The following is a 17084-nucleotide window of genomic DNA, read 5'->3' on the forward strand; positions in this document are numbered from 1 at the left end:
TGGCCCCAGCCTGGCTCTGCCCCTCTCTCACTAGCGCCAAACTCAGACAATGCAGTAGCCTCTGTCTAGGGCACTGCCAGCTGCCAGCACACAGAATCTTAATTTGTAATGTTGCTGTAACAAATTACCACAAACTTAGTGATCAAAACCAACACAAACCTATGATCTCACAGTTCTTTGGGTCAGAAGTCTTACCTGGGTCTCAGCCAGCTAAGATCAAGGCAAATGGGCCTGCGTTCCTTCCACAGGCCCTGGGGGGACTCTGTTTCCTCACCTTCCCCAGTTTTCTGCTGTCAATCTCTCCAGTAGGCTGAGTGGTGACCCCCAAAAAGATGTGCCTACATCCTGATCTCCAGAACCGGTGAATATTATGAGATATGGTAAAAAATAAAAAGAAAAAGTATATTGGAAAAAATATGTGAGTAAGGATTTGAGAAAAGAGACTTATGCTGAATTATCTGAGTGTGCCCTTAATCCAGTAAGTGCCCCTTATAAGTGTAAGGCAGAAATATACTTAGCAGTCTCACAGAGGAGAAGGTGAAGTAAAGATGGGCCAGAGATGGAAGTGATGGGGCATAAGACAAGGACTGCAGCAATCACCAGGAACTAGAAGAAACAAGGAATACAAATCTCCCTGGAGTCTTCAGAAGGAGAGGTCTTGCTGATATTCGTGGGCATCTATTGTTTGGAACTGTGAAAGAATACATTTCTGTTGTTTTAAGTCACTACCTTGGCCAGGAACTGTGGCTCAGGCCTGTAATCACAGCACTTTGGGAGGCCCAGGTGGGCAGATCATGAGGTCAAGAGATAGAGACCATCCTGGGAATATGGTGAAACCCCATTTCTACTAAAAATACAAAAATTAGCCAGGCATGGTGGTGCACACCTGTAATCTCAGCTACTTGGAAGGCTGAGGCAGGAGAATCACTTGAACCTGGGAGGGATCAGTGAACTAAGATTGTGCTTCTGCACTCCAGCCTGAGCAACAGAGGAGATTCTGTCTCAAAAAAAAAAAATAAATAATAAATATAAATAAAACCACTCTACCTTTGTGGCAATTTATTCTGGCAGCCCTAAGAAACTAACACCCTTACATGTCTTACCTCCCTTATATCCCTCCGCTTCAAAGCCAAAAATGGCAAATGAGTCCTTCTCGCAGTGCTTTCTCCTGCTCTCCTTTTCTTGTCCTTATTTTAAGTTCCGGGATACATGTGCAGGATGTGCATATGGTGCAGGATGTGCACATGGTGCACGTGCCATGGTGTTTTGCTGTACCTGTCAATCCATCACCTAGGCTTTCTTTAATTTAGACCGTAAAATGAGCCTCAATAAATATAAGAAAATTGAAATTATATAAAGCACTCTCTTAGAACACAGTGTAATAAAACTGGAAATCAACGCTAAAAGGAACCTTCAAAACCATGAAAATACATGGAAATTAAATAAATTGTTCCTGAACGAGCATGGGGTCAGAAACAAAATCAAGATGAAAATTTTAAGTCTTCAAATTGTACAACGATAATGGCACAACCTATCGAAACCTCTGGGATTCAGCAAAGGTAGTGCTAAGAGGAAAGTTCATAGCCCTAAACACCTACATTCAAAAGCCTGATGGAGCACCAACTGACATGCTACGGTAATACCTTGGGGAGCTAGAGAAACAAGAACACATCCAACCCATACCCAGCAGAAGAAAGGGAATAACCCAGATCAGAGCAGAACTAAATGAAACAAGCAAACAAAAAAATACAAAAGATCAATTCAACAAAAAGATGGTTCTTTGAAAAGATAAATAAAATTTATAGACCATTAGCAAGATTAACCAAGGAAGGAAGTGAGAAAACCCAAATAACCTCATTAAGAAACAAAACAGAAGATATTACAACTGGCACCACCGAAATACAAAAGATCATTGAAGGTTACTGTGAACACCCTTACCCATGTAAACTAGAAAACATAGAAGAGATGGATAAATTTCTGGAAACATGCAACATCCTAGCACAAATCAGGAAGAATTAGATACCCTGAACAGACCAATAGCAAGTTAATTTAAAAATTACCTGCAAAAAAATCCCCGGACCAGACAGATTCATAGCAGAATTCTACCAGACATTCAAAGAAGAATTGGTACCAATTTTTTGACACCATTCAACAAGATGGAGAAAGAAGGAACATTCCCTAATCCCTAATTCGTTTTATGAAGCCAGCATCACCCTAATACCCAAACAAGGAAAGGACATAACAAAAAGGAAAACTACAGACTGACATTGTTAATGAACATAGATGCTAAAATCCTTTAAAAAATACTAGCTAACCAAATCCAACAATATATCAAAAAAAAAATAATCTACCACGACTGAGTGGGTTTCATACCAGGGATATAGTATCAAAACAAAAGCAAAGTAGGCATACAACTAACCAAAGAGACAAGAGACCTCTACAAGAAAAACTACAAAACACGGCTGAAAGAAATCAGGTTTCTTTCATGACACAAATGGAAACATATCCCATGCTCATGAATGGGTGAATCAATATTGTGAAAATGAGCCGAAGCAATTTACAAAAGCAATGCAATTCCCATCAAAATATCACAATTCTTTACAGAATTAGAAAAAATTCTAAAATTCATATGGAACCAAAAAAGAGCACCCATAGCCAAAGCAAGAGTAAGCAAAAAGAACAAATCTAGAGGCATCATACTACCTGATTTCAAACTATACTATAATGCTATAGTCACCAAAACAGCATGGTATTGGTATAAAACTAGGCCTGTAGACCAATGGAACACAATAGAGAAACCAGAAATAAACCCAAATACTTAGTGCCAACTGATCTTTGACAAAGTAAACGGAGAAACATAAAGTGGGGAAAGGACACCCTTTTCAACAAATAGTGCTGGGCAATTGGCTAGCCACATGTAGGAGAATGAAAGTGGATCCTCATCTCTCACCTTTTACAAAAATCAACTGAAGATGGATTAAGCACTTAAATCTAAAACATGAAACGATAAAAATTCTAGAAGATAACATTGAAAACACCCTTCTAGACATTGGCTTAGGCAAGGATTTCGTGACCAAAAACCCAAAAGCAAATGGAATAAAACCACAGATAAATAGTTGGCACTTAATTAAGCTAAAGAGCTTTTGCATGACAAAAGAAACAGCAGAGCAAACAGACAACCTGCCAAGTGGAAGAAAATCTTCATAATCTGTACATCTGACAAAGGACTAATATCCAGAATCTGCAACAAGCTCAAACAAATTAGCAAGAAAAAACAAAATATCCCATCAAAGAGTAAGCTAAGAACATGAATAGACAATTCCCAAAAGAAGATATACAAATGGCTGACAAACATATGAAAAAATGCTCAACATCACTAATGATCAGGGAAATGCAACTCAAAACTACAGTGCAATACCACTTTACTCCAGCAAGAAAGGTCATAATCAAAAAATCAAAAATAGATGTTGGAGTGGATGTGGTGATCAGGGAACACTTCTACACTGCTGATGGGAATGTAAACTATGGAAAACAGCGTGGAGATTCCTTAAAGAACGAAAAGTAGAACTACCATTTGATCCAGCAATCCTACAACTGGGTATCTACCCAGAGGAAAAGAAGTCATTATGCAAAAGGGATGCACACACATGTTTATAGCAGCACAATTTACAACTGCCAAATCATGGAACAAACCCAAAATGCCCATCAATCAGCAAGTGGATAAGTAAACTGTGATATATCTATATATATGTCTCTATATAGCTCTCTCTCTCTCTCTCTCTCTCCTCTCTCTCTCTTTCTCTCTCTCTCTCTCTATATATATATATAATATATATATCACAGTTTATATACATATATATTTATGTATGTATAAAAGTTTGTATATATATATTTATTATATATATAAATACATGTATATCACAGTATACACACACACACACACACACTGTGATGTATACACACACACACTGTGATGTACACACACACACTGTGATGTATACACACACACACACTGATGTATACACACACACACACTGTGATGTATACACACACACACACACACACACACACACACACACACTGTGATGTATACATATACAATGAAATGCAATTTGGCCATATAAAGGAATGAATTAACAGCATTTGCAGCAACCTGGAGGAGACTCCAGACTATTATTCCAAGTGAAGTAACTCAGGAATGAAAAACCAAACATCACATATTCTCACCGTTATGTGGAAGCTAAGCTTTAAGGACACAAAGACATAAGAATGATAAAATGGATTTGGAAGATTTGGGGGGAAGACTAGGAGGGAGGCAAGAGATACAAGACTACAAATATGGTGCAGTGTACACTGCTTGGGTGATAGTTGCACCAGAATCTCACAAATCACCACTAAAGGACTTACGTGTAACCAAATATTACTTGTACCCCAATAATTTATAGAAAAATTCGTGTTAAAAAACAAGATAAAATAAATCTTTGATAAAATACTGGCAAACCAAATCCAGCAACACATCAAAAAACTTACCCACCACGATCAAGTTGGTGTCATTGCCAGGATGCGAGGCTGGTTCAACATATGCAAATCAATAAACGTAATTCATCACAGGAACAGAACTAAAGACAAAACCACAAGATTATCTCAATACTTGCAGAAAAGGCCTTTGATAAATTTCAACATCCCTTCATGTTAAAAACTCTCAATAAACTAGGTATTGATGGAACATACCTCAAAATAAGAGCCACTTATGACAAACCCACAGCCAATATCATACAGAAAGGGCAAAAGCTGGAAGCATTCCCCTTAAAAACCATCACAAGATAAAATGGCCTCTCTCACCACTCCTATTCGACATAGTATTTTAAGTTCTGGCCAGGGCAACCAGGCAAGAGAAAGAAATAAAGTATATTCAAATAGGAAGAGAGGAAGTCAAACTGTCTCTATTTGTGGATTACATTATCCTGTGTTTAAAAAACACTGTCATCTCAGCCCAAAAGCTTCTTAGGCTGATAGGCAACTCTCCCTCCTTTTTTCTACAGCCAGTTCCCTTGGGCCCTCATCAGCTAATGTCCCCCTGTGTTTAAGAAATAAAGCATATTCAAATAGGAAGAGAGGAAGTCAAACTGTCTCTGTTTGTGGATTACATTTTCCTGTGTTTAAAAAACACTGTCATCTCAGCCCAAAAGCTTCTTAGGCTGAAAAGCAACAATCTCTTCATTTTTCTATAGTCAGTTCCCTTGGGCTATCACCAGTAAATATCACCTACTAAACTCATGTGATTGTGTTCCCGGGATGATCTCCTCATCTCAAGATCATTATGTTAATCCCCACTGCAGAGTCCCTTTTGCCATGTAAAACAGTGTGAACACAGAGTTGGGGATCAAGGTATGAATAGCTTTGGAGGCATTATTCTGTCCTTTGCAGAGAGTAAAAGAACTTAGTGAACCACACTTCAGAGTCCCTTTTGCCATGTAAAACAGTGTGATCACAGATTTGGGGATCCAGGTATGAATACCTTTGGAGGCATTATTCTGTCCTTTGCAGAGAGTAAAAGAACTTAATGAACCACACTAGGTTCTTATAGTGCTTTTTCCTGGAATGACAAACGTCATTTGCACTTACGTTTCATTGGCCAAAGCAAGTCATATGGGCATGTCTGATTCCACAGTGCAGGGGAATATAATCCATATGCAGGAAAGAATATGGAATATGACAATGATCGTACTATTCATACAAGAGAGGCCAATGGCTCTACTGTGACACAAAGATGGGTGGAACTACTCAGGATGTACCACAAAAAAGACCTCAGGGTGCAGCAAATAATAAGATGGGCATCTGCTTGGAAGGAAAATTTTTATATACTGTAGTAATATAAATAGACTACAAGTGCCACAAGAAAGGAGCAGACACGTAGCATAAAGGAATCTCATTGTAAACCATCTGAAAAGATTCATTCATTAATTTGTGGAAACCCACGAAAGGTGTTTATGAGAGCTGGCCACAAAAGATGGAAATTCATAGCCAGATATTTTTCTCTTCATCTTTTAAAATCAGAACTGTGTATCTTCTCCATGTGGAGGAATTCTTGACCATTCAGTCACACTGGGGTAGGTTCAGAACCTCTCCTCGGTTCCCATGATAATGTGATCCACATTTTATAAAACCCCAGAACCTTTTTATGCCATTGTGTATTCTTTGGCAGAAAAGTGTCCTCTTTATGCTGGTATCATATTGTAACATAGTTAGTTGATGTTGCTCAATATACTTTGAATTAATAAAAGGACTTAAAGTCAGTGAAGAACTGATGAATGGAAGTGCTCTAAAAAGATGTGAGACAATAACTTATGTTGGCTAAAATATGAGATGTTAAAATAAGAGTTGAAAAACGTAGTGAAGTTGAATTAATCCACTTACTCAGCTGAACATATACCTACCACCTACTAAGCTCAGGCATGAGGGATGACATGAGGAAGAGTCTGTCCCATTAAGCAGCAATGTAGTAATGTAAAGGGTGTCCACGTTCTCAGCATCTTGAACAAAGAATTATACCAAACATACATACAAAAGAATGAAGCGACAAAAGCTGAGATTTACTGAAAAATGAAAGTACATTCCACAGATTGGGGGTCAGCCCCAGCATGACGATTAAGAACCTGGTTACAGAATTTTGTGGGCTTTAAATACCCTCAACACATTTCCTATTGGTTACTTGGTGTACACCATATGTAAATGAAGTAGTGGCCCACCATCGGTCTGATTGGTTGCAGGAGGGGACCAATCAGAGGCTGAAGTGAAGATACAAAAGTACTTTCAATTTTTCAACTGCCATGCAGAAAAGAAGGGGAGGGTTGTAATGGGAGTATCCTCTGGTCCTTTTGTTACTTGGGGTGGAGAGTTGGGGTTTTCCTTTTGATTTAGTTCTAGGAAGTCCGCATGAATCAACCTAAGGTTCCCTGCCTCCAGACTCTGTTCTGCCTCAGTGGGCCATGTCAGGCCTCAATGCAATGTACCCTATCCAGGAAAAGCATCGATGCCAAGTAAATGTCAGATAAACACAAAAAGATAACATGAACTGTGAAGTTAAGGTTTAAACATACATGTTGATCCACTATTATTAGGGTTAATTTACTCTTCAACAACTGTCCCTATATATGTTAACATTTCTCCTCTCTTTTAGAGTGGAACTCATGGCTGGGCCCGTTAGCTCAAGACTTTAATCCCAGCACTCTGGGAGGCTGAGGCAGGGTGATCATGAAGTCAGGAGATCGAGACCATCCTGGCCAACATGGTGAAATCCCATCTCTACCAAAAATACAAAAATTAGCTGGGCATGATGGTGCACACCTGTAGTCCCAGCTACTCGGGAGGCTGAGGCAGGAGAATTACTTGAACCCGGGAGGTGGAGGTTGCAGTGAGCCGAGATCGCACCATTGCACTCCAGCCTGGCGCCTGGTGACAGAGCAAGACTCTGTCTCAAAAAAAAAAAAGAGTGGAACTCATTTCATTGACACTTAAGAAAATATCAGCCATTTAAATAAACACTTTATTTTAAATATGCCTTTTCAAGATCATAAGAAATATACATTAATCTTATGCAAAAAGACATTATCCACCATTTGAATCTCTATGCCCATGTATTTCCATGTTTAGATTACATTTTTTTACCTTTCACATGAATAGTGTAACTACCAACCATTTACTTATTGCTAAGTACTCACAGACACTGATATTTTAAATATTTAAATAAGTAAAAAAACTTATTCAGAAAGGAAATTTTAAATTCAAACTAGAAGAACTCACCAAGTAGGTTCTGGCCTCTAACCAGTGGAAATCACACTATCGTTTTAATTACTTCCCCGCTATCCAGGTTGCCTTATTTTTCAGCATCTGTCTGTCTTCAGTTTTCCTGGCCACAGCAATTAGGAATGTTATGTGAGGTTTAGCAAAAAGCCTAGAAGTGATTTCTTTGTGGCTAGAGAGGCACAGGAGCAGAATGTGCCTGCTCTTCCAGCATAAATGCATTTCCTCGGCGCTCCTTCCATTCATCCATACTTTGAACTGCCACAGACGGAGGAGTCTAATTCACTGAAGAAATTCACATCATTGTGCTTCTGCGAGCTTCCATAAATTAAACTGGCATTTCCTATTATAAACCCCTGTTTTTAGGATTTTATAATAATTTTGCTAAGAAATATAGTTTGATACAGAACTATACTGAATGGCAGCTAGAGCAAGCAGGACATCCTTAGACGGGATTTAAATTAAAACAGAAATGAAGGCCATTTTAGCAGCTTTAATTTACACAACTGCAAAAATGTGAAAAAAAATGTGCTAGACCCAGAGTTTATTCAAAAATGCTGTCTGTTACCCTGAAGCAGTTTGTACAGCATCAAAGCTCCTGGGAAGCATGAGCACAGCGCTCACAGCCTTCTCCATACCCACGTGATGCCTCTCTCTCACGTGCTTCTGCAGAACAAGCCTTAGCCGACAAAATCGCCTTTGCTACTGTGTCAGTTAGCACTCCTTCAAATAAAACACCCTTTCAACAAAGCAGGCTAATCCCTATGCCCTGAGCACCCCCTGATACAAAGAAGCAGCCTTGGTCTTCCTTTTCAACCCTAGATACTTCCGTTTATTTTGGATAAAAGAAAATTTAGCTTAGAACTCCAGTTATTATCACCACTACGAGCATCATCATTATCACCTCAAGGTATTAAAAATGAAAGAAAATACATCAACAAGGATTCTGCTGCAAACAACTTGGAATGTTTGACCTACTCGAAGCTTAGAGGACTTAAAAAGAATATGGCTGCTCACAAAATTTTGGAAGGGCTGAAGAAGTTGCTCTATGCTTTAATTTTAGAAATTAGACTAGAATGATGCTGCCTGCCAGGGGGCACGTGAAATCTGTGACACTCGTGAACTGAGGAACCAGGAATATGCCTCTGGAACAAAGCTCACCGTGAACTGCCAGCTAGGATCAAGACCCTCACCCCGCCTGTGTTGAAATGCCATCACCATCACGAAACAAACAGAACAAGTCTTCTCAACGCTCTAGATAGTTACGACCCAACACTTCCATAGGAAAACCCAAAACTCACACCTGCCAGAACGAAAGCATGTGCATCTCCAACAGCATCAAAGCATTTGCTTCATTCCTTCATCTGTATCTTACATCAGTGTCTGATGCCTGGAATCCAAATCCCATGTGAAACCCTAACTACTAGGCAGCCTGGTAAATCTTAATGTTTAGCTATCCAGTTTCTGAAGTAAAGGAAAGCATATTAGAAGAGTTTATTTTTAAATTAATATTAGAAAAGCATATTTTTAAAACATATTTGGTTGTTAAAAAAAGAGACAAAAAGAACATACTTTCCATGACAATATAGCACACAGAAATCCACATATGCATATAGACAAAATCCCTTTTGCTGTTGTACTTTCTACTCATTCAACTAAATTCGCCCTTTCAGCAAAGCAGGCAAATCCCTATGCCTTAAGCATTCTCTAATGAATTAAGCATATTTTGTGCATGAAATAAACAGCAGTCTGGTTTTCCTTTTCAACCGTGGACACCTCCATTTATTTTCAATAAAAGAAAGTATAGCTTAGAAACCTAGGCATTACCATAATCGTACAAATGCATATACATACCCAGGTTCTAAAATAGTCCGAACTCTCCCCAGGTGTGAGGCACCCAGATATCTCCTGTCTTACTATTGTGTTCCATTCTAATCTGTATTTTCACATTTGTTACAGGTGAGTGAATAGAATCCTGCTCTGGAGAGAAAGAAGACTATATATAAGGATGGTAAAATAAATATTGAGCATCAACCTACCATATCTACCACAGACTGTTAGGGATAATTTAGTTTATTTTTCTCTTTTTTTCCCTTTACACCTCATTTTGTTTTAAATTTTCACCAATCAGACAGAAAATAACAGATGTTAGCAAGGGCGTATAGAAAAGGAAATGTAATGTACTGTTGGTGGGAATGTAAATTAGTATAACCTCTATGGAAAACAGTGTGCGGATTTCTCAAAGAGCTAAAAATACAACTACCTTTTGATCTGGCAATCTCACTGCTGTGTTTCTCACCCAGAGGAAAATAAATCATCATATCAAAAAGATTTGTGTTTTTACTGCAGCAGTATTCAAAATGGCAAAGTCATGGAATCCATCTAAGTGCATCGATGGATGACTGGATTTTTTTTAAAGTATGTAATGGAATACTACTCAGCCATAAAAAAGAATGAAATCATGTCTTCTCCAGCAAAGCAGATGGAACCAGAGGCCACTATCTTAAGTGAAACAACTAGGACACAGAAAGAGAAATACTGCACATTCTCACTTATAAGTGGTTCAAATACCGTGTGCATGTGGACAGAGTGTGGAGTGATAGACATGGGAAGCATGGAAAATAAGGAGGTTGGAGGTGGGTGGATGGTGAGAAATTACTTAATGGGTGCAATGTACCTTACTCTGTGATCACATAAACAGCCCAGGCTTCACCACTATGCAATATACTCATGTAACAAAATGACACTTGTACCATATACATTTATAAAAATAAAAAAAAATTTAAAGGTTAAAATAGATAATTTAGTTGAATTCACTCATATTTTAGACCAGGAAATGAAATAGTGTTTCTAAAATCACACAATCACTTTAATAGTAGCAAATTTGAAAAGAGAAATTGGATCATTTGGCATTTCATTCTAGAGACCGGACATTCATTCAACAGAAGCTCATTGAGCTCCTATCACGCACTGACAGATTTACAAACACTGTCCCATTTCACCCTCAGAAAACTCTGAGACATGGGTATTATTATATGCCTGTCAAATAAGAGAAAATTGATACTCAGATTAAAAAAAACTCCCCGAAACTTAACTGTTAAGCCTAGGGTTGAAACCCTCAACTGTGAGACCATGGGGGTGTGGATCCTATAATCCCCCCACATTATCATTTAGGGTGTGTGCTTTTCAACAGCAATGATTACTACCAGTATTAGAATTGCAGCTAAAACAACAGAGAACTGATAATGAAAAGAGTAGTTATTATGCATCCATTGTTTATGAGTCATCACGTTGCATGTACGATGAAGTTCATGTCCTGAAAGGAAAGTGGTATTGCTTCTAGTTTAGAGAGAAGGATGCTACGGATAAGTGACATTTACTGCAACCCTCAAGGTCACACCACCAGTCATTAGCAGAGCTCAGATAAACCTGGGTGTATCTGACGCCATGCACAGACCAGGCCTCCTAAATCAGCTAGCCTGACTGGATGCACAGAAACTCAAAACGTAATTTTTCCGCACGTGGAAGTCACTACCTAAGGGCTATAAGAAAGAACAAAACAGAACAAAAATGCTGTGACAGCAAAAATTCATATCACTTCCTGTGTATTTCATATAATTCTTAGGTATTTACCCATTGTCTGTGAGCATATTCAATTTTCAAAATAAAAAACGTATCACAAAATTTCACTGATATAGAGACTTTTCTTAACCCTGTTACATATCTTGCTTATCTGAGGCCAGTGAAGTTATGTAGCCAAGGCTGCATAGCCAGGAAATGGTAGATGTGGATATTGAGACAGGAGTCCAGCCAGAGGCCAAGGTTATAGAAACACAAATAATAGTGAATGTGGACAGTCAATATAGAGAGGTCCTAGCTGTTTGGAGTGCACTGAAGTTTATGGAGGTGACAGCATTGGAGTTGTTAGGTTAAGGGTTAGCAGAAACAAGCTGCGTTATAAAGGAGACAGAAGAATTGTTCCTTATTCACTTCTTAGTAAACGTAAATACATAAGTAATTGTTAAACAATTCACGAAGGCCAGGAAAACACAAGGCTTTTACATGGAAGTCAACTTAATTATACATACCACATATTGCTGGAGAATCATGAGATAAACTTAGAAAGCTGAGCTGCAGCCCGAAGGTGGAAGACTTCAGACGCTGAGCTAAGGAGTTAGCCTTAACTTCATTATGTCCAAGGTGAGCCCGTTGTGGAATCAATTGGGAAATAATGATTAATAACCAAAGCTGACTTAGGACTTTATGACGTTTTCATGCTGTGACTTCCAACAGGAATCCTTTCCTCTCTCCCTTCTTTATGCCACATGTCCTGAACCAGGATGAAGCTTATTCATCTTTAAGGATCTGAGATGAGCTTCACATCCTCTTGAATGCCTTTCTAGAACACAGAAGCTCGGATTAGATGTAGCATTTCCCTTGTATTTTAATACTCATATTAGTAATCTATATTAAAATATTTAGTTCATGTATCTTTCTTTCAAGCTAGACTGTGAGTCCTTTGAATACAGGTGTGAATGTCCAGTGCCAGGCATGTCATCACTTATTAATGGATGGGTAGAATAAATTCCTGAATTTGAATGAATTGTCTCAACCACTAATTTAACACATCCTCTACTTTAAAAATTGGTATTCATACGAATACTCTTATTTTTCTATCACATTGTTTCTCAATGTCTAGAGGCAAACAATGAACCTGTAGACAAAATATCTAGATGCTCACAGTTCATATATTTATAAAGATGCGAAATATGTATAATCACATAATGAATAACATTGAATTATTCATGTTATGAATAATTAAATGAACATTTATTATGTGTTTGTATATATTTTACATCTACACATAACTATATGAATCAATTGTGCTCCTCAAAATTTAAAAGTTGAAGTGTTAACTCCCCAGTACCTCAGAATCTGCTTGCATATTTTGAGATAGGGTCTTTGAATAAGATAATTAAGTTAAAATGATGTCCTTAGAGCAGGCCCTAATCCAACATGACTGGTGTCTTACAAGAGGAGGAGATGAGAACACATACAGCCAAAGGGTAGGCCGTGAAGACACAGGAGCAGAAAACCGTCTGCTAGTCAAGGAGAGCAATCTCAGAGAAGGCAACACCTGCATTTCAGACTTTCAGCCTCCAAAACTAAAGGAAAGCAAATTTGTGTTCTCTAAGCCACCCAGTCTGTAGTTCTTCACTATGGCAGCACTAGCAAACTGGTACCGTAAGCATTAGAAGGCAAATAAATGAGCTTTCTAAGTCAGTAGCCATTGATTCTGATGTTGAGTTATTTGTAGGCACATGGTGCTACCCTTGGGGGAACATGCTTTTGCTGCTCCTTACTATCGGAGCTGAGTGGGGTGGCTCTGGTGCCCCCACAGCAAACAGCACCTGGGTACCAAATGTATATGTAGAATGCAATGATTCAGTTCCACAGTAAGACGCTAAACATGCAGAAGTGGGTACATGGATGTGAGTGTGGGGATGGAGGAGAAAAACCCAGCAAAGGCAGTTTCCTCACTAAAGAGTTATCCGCAGCCCATTACTGGGCGGGGCCGAATAGCTCTACTTATGTCATCCATGTGGAGGAATTTCCAGTGTCTTCCACCTCTCTCTCTACCTCCTCCGAGGCAATTTGTCGACTCTATCATATAGGAATTTCACTTGTACACAGATTATTAGTGCAGGAGCACGGTGCAGATGAAAGAAATAACCATTTCCCCATCTCATATCATTGTTTCCCAAGTCATTCCTTCACTTAGAACACCATTTTTTTCTAAATTATTTCAAGCAACTCACTCGAAATATGTGTTCTGCACTCTAACTATAATAACCACTGATACCGTGGCAAAATCATGCTTCTGGGACACATAGCTTTGAATGGTATACTTCAGGAGTTTGCAACTTGTGTTCGGGATATAAGTCTTGAAACAGCTTATTCAAGGCTTATCGTAGCTGAATCTCAGATCTCACTAGTGTTTACGCCAGGAGAGAGGTGGTGCATGCATCCATTTCAGACTCACCTTTGAGTCAGTTACAGTAAGGACAGAGCCACAAACTTACATAAATTACGTATTCAAGTTTTATCAGGGCTGTACTGAGAGCCTCTCAGCAAAATTAGAGAAAGAGTGTTGAATTGATGAATTAATTGAATTAGTATTGCTTTGTATCTTTCTCAGACACCAACCTATCCTGCTAAGTCCTGCCAGTGCCACTAGCTTGGCTGGCCTCCCCTCAATCCAGCAAAGTCTCTCATCTTTGCCAACCTCTCTTTTTAATTTGCAACACTGAACACAGAGCCCGCGTTTGCCCCCAGGGAGTTGGTGCTGTTTGCTGCTTCCCTATGAAGAGTTTCATTTTCTGGAATTAATTTCAACCATGATTCACTGTGTCACCCATCTTTAAATGTCTCATAAATATTCTTTTGATTTAATCTAGATTTTTCTTACTTTCATGAAAAGGTAAAATGTCTTCTCTTTTTATATCCTAAGTACTGCATAGAAGCTCATTATTTTTTGAACCCATTTCAATTAGGCTCCTGTGAAAGGGGAGCCTCTTCTCCATTGAAAGGGGTCATGTCCAAGTTGTGAATGACCTCACTAGATCAAAACCAATAAATAGCCAATCATAAGGGTTCTATTAATGACCTCTCAGAAGCAGTGAGCACTTGACTATCTCCTTGTCTTCAAATACATTTTACTTATCCTCATGGATACTGCTTCTTACCTCATTGGCTGTTGCTTCCCAGTCTTTGCTGGATGTCCCCTGGTCTGACCTCTAAATGTTGGAATACTCAGTGTCTCAAAGCTAGATATTCAGAACTCTGTTTCTCAATCTACGCTCATTCTTTACAAAGAACTCATTCAGCCCCACAGCTTCAAGGCCGTTGGTACAACAGTACAGGTGTCATGTGATGCACCCACTGAGATTCAAGGACAGTGTACCTGCTTATTTTCTCAGTCAGCATCCCCACTGAGAAACCTAATAAATAACCCCTACCTGACGTGCTTAAACAAACAGGCTTGCTCTCTCGCTCCCTTTTCTTTCTCTTCCCTTATCAACCCCCAAATCACTCTTCTCTTTGTCTTCCTTATCTTGGTAAATGTTATTACTCTTGACTAAGTTCCTCAGACACGAAAGCATGAGGTATTTTGATTGTTTTAATATCTCATTCCTGAAAGACTTCTCCATCAGTCAATTGTACCTTCACAATGTATTCCCCAGCTTTGGCTACTTTGACCCCTGTGCCCTCCACCACAGTCCATGCCCTACTTATCTGTGGCTGTTACCAAAACGGCCTCTACAGTGGTCCTCCACGTCCACCTTACCTACTCTCATGTTCTGCTCTCCACCTTGCAGTGTTTTCTTAATATTCAGAAAGATTTTATTCATAGAAGTAACTGTATTGTCAAAATGGTCTTATAAAATAAGTTAGAAAATCAGTTTCCTTTTTCCAAAATCCTTTAACACTGTCTCACACATTTAATAAAATGTAAACATCTTGTTTTGGCCAATAGGGACCTGCAGGATCCAGCTCTCCCACGTCTGCTTGCCCAGCTTCACTGCAGCCATGTGGGCCTCCTTCCTGCACAAATCATCTAACTCATGTCTGCCTCAGGTCCTTTGCATCTGTGGTTCCCATGAAATACTGTTTTCCCCCGGATAGACACATGGGTTGCTCCTCACATATCCATGTCTTTCCTGGCCTAATCCCTCTTCACAGAGGCCCCCTGGCCTTTCTTACAATACAGCCACCAGCAGCACCACCGCTGTCAACTTCTTGAAGCTTTTATGAAACTCATTATTTTCAAGCGACTCTTCTTTTCATGAAACTACAGTGCATATGATTATTTGTTCTTTTCTGTTGCCTCATCTACCCTCAAAAAATACTTTGCTTGTTAATTGGCTGCCACATTTCAGTATTCAAAAGGTAAAGTTTCTACATTTAGTATCTGATTTGCACTGTGTGTGCATGGGGAAAAGCTGGACTAGAAAGTCTCATATAAATCTGTTTCATATTGCTTCAATGTATTTTAAAGCCTGCTTCACAGGAATGCAGTCTTATAACCAAAATAAGTCTCCAACTAACCACTTTTATAACCTTGCGTGGGAGTGCCTGAACTGTGTCTTCGTATTTGTATACTACACAGTATTCCCAGAACCCAGCTGGCGCTGACAGACAAAAGATGACGGGCATTTGTCAAGCGCTCACTTCAGAAAAACATCCTACAACAATTCCACTAATCAGAGCTCTCTCGGTAATGCACTTTCAATCAGCAACGCGTTTTCAAAATGTATTTATAATTTCCTAACACATGGAATAACGCATAAGTTATTCATGAAAACGCTCATTAGAACTTTCAATGCCAGTTTTTATAAATAGTCTGTAAGTGCGTATGCAGGAGCTGCCCTTGCCTGTCCATACCAGTGGGCAGTCGGTTGAGGAGATCGTGGAGGACTGGAAAGGCACTCCCTGCTTTCTTCCAGTATTGCGGGTGAGAGGGAACTCATCCGCTGTCTTTGGGCCATTGACCATTTAGCCAAAATTAATAAAAGTATAGAATCAGGGATATTTGGGGGGAGGAATTTCATAGGTCAAATATAAATTTACCAGGAGGCTAAATTATGTCCAGCAATTTAGGATTCATAAACGTGACTTTAAACTCAGGGAAGTGTGATTTAAAGATGACTAGCTAAGAAAGCAGACTCACAGAAACCTGCACACAAGCACGTCAACGTGTGTTTGATGCTGTCTGAAGAAGGTGCGTGACAAGCAGCAGGTGTGTGCAGCGCCAGGAAGGAGGATGGACTATGGCTCAGGGACACGTACACATCCTGTGATTCGTTGTTCTGTCACAGAGCCCACCCCATTCTAATTACGAACACATTGCTTTCCTGTGCAGATTTTCCTACACTGAGAACAAGCAGTCCTAACCACAAGGATTTTCTGCTTCTCTTATCTTTCCTTTTTGAAATGCAGTCTTTTATGCCCTGAGTGGTCCTGAATCATTGGCCAAAGTCTGCTCTAGTCTATGACTCACCAAAATTTGTTACTGGATCTTTGGAGCTAAGGAGCAATCCATAGGTCAGGGTAACATTCATACGAATTCCATTTGTTGAATTATTTCCTGAGGGACTAGCTTTCCTTCCAAACCAATATGTCATCCCAAATACCCCTACTTCTAGTGTGGAACTGTGTTATAACCTAAGAATATGAAGGCATCTGATTCATCTGATTGAATAAATTAAATGCCTTTATCA

The 17084-nt window shown here is 39.2% G+C and overlaps 1 protein-coding gene across 2 annotated transcripts in view; it reads right to left on the reverse strand.

Annotated features, from left to right (window-relative positions):
* Positions 1 to 16643, reverse strand: part of LOC128929851 (uncharacterized) — a 32909-nt gene extending 16266 nt beyond the window's left edge. Inside the window, exons 1-3 of one of the 2 annotated variants that reach the window (XM_078353528.1) lie at positions 16535 to 16643; positions 11892 to 12202; positions 4531 to 4619 (exon numbers count right to left, since the gene is read on the reverse strand). The gene's annotated coding sequence lies outside the window, so the exon portion shown is untranslated. Of the gene's footprint in view, positions 1 to 195; positions 996 to 4530; positions 4620 to 11891; positions 12203 to 16534 lie in introns of those variants that run through there. The other variant, XM_078353529.1, reaches the window with a different exon arrangement.
* Between the last annotated feature and the right edge of the window lie 441 nt (positions 16644 to 17084).

This window comes from Callithrix jacchus, chromosome 16, assembly GCF_049354715.1.
Source record: "Callithrix jacchus isolate 240 chromosome 16, calJac240_pri, whole genome shotgun sequence".
NCBI classification, from domain to species: Eukaryota; Metazoa; Chordata; class Mammalia; order Primates; family Cebidae; genus Callithrix; species Callithrix jacchus.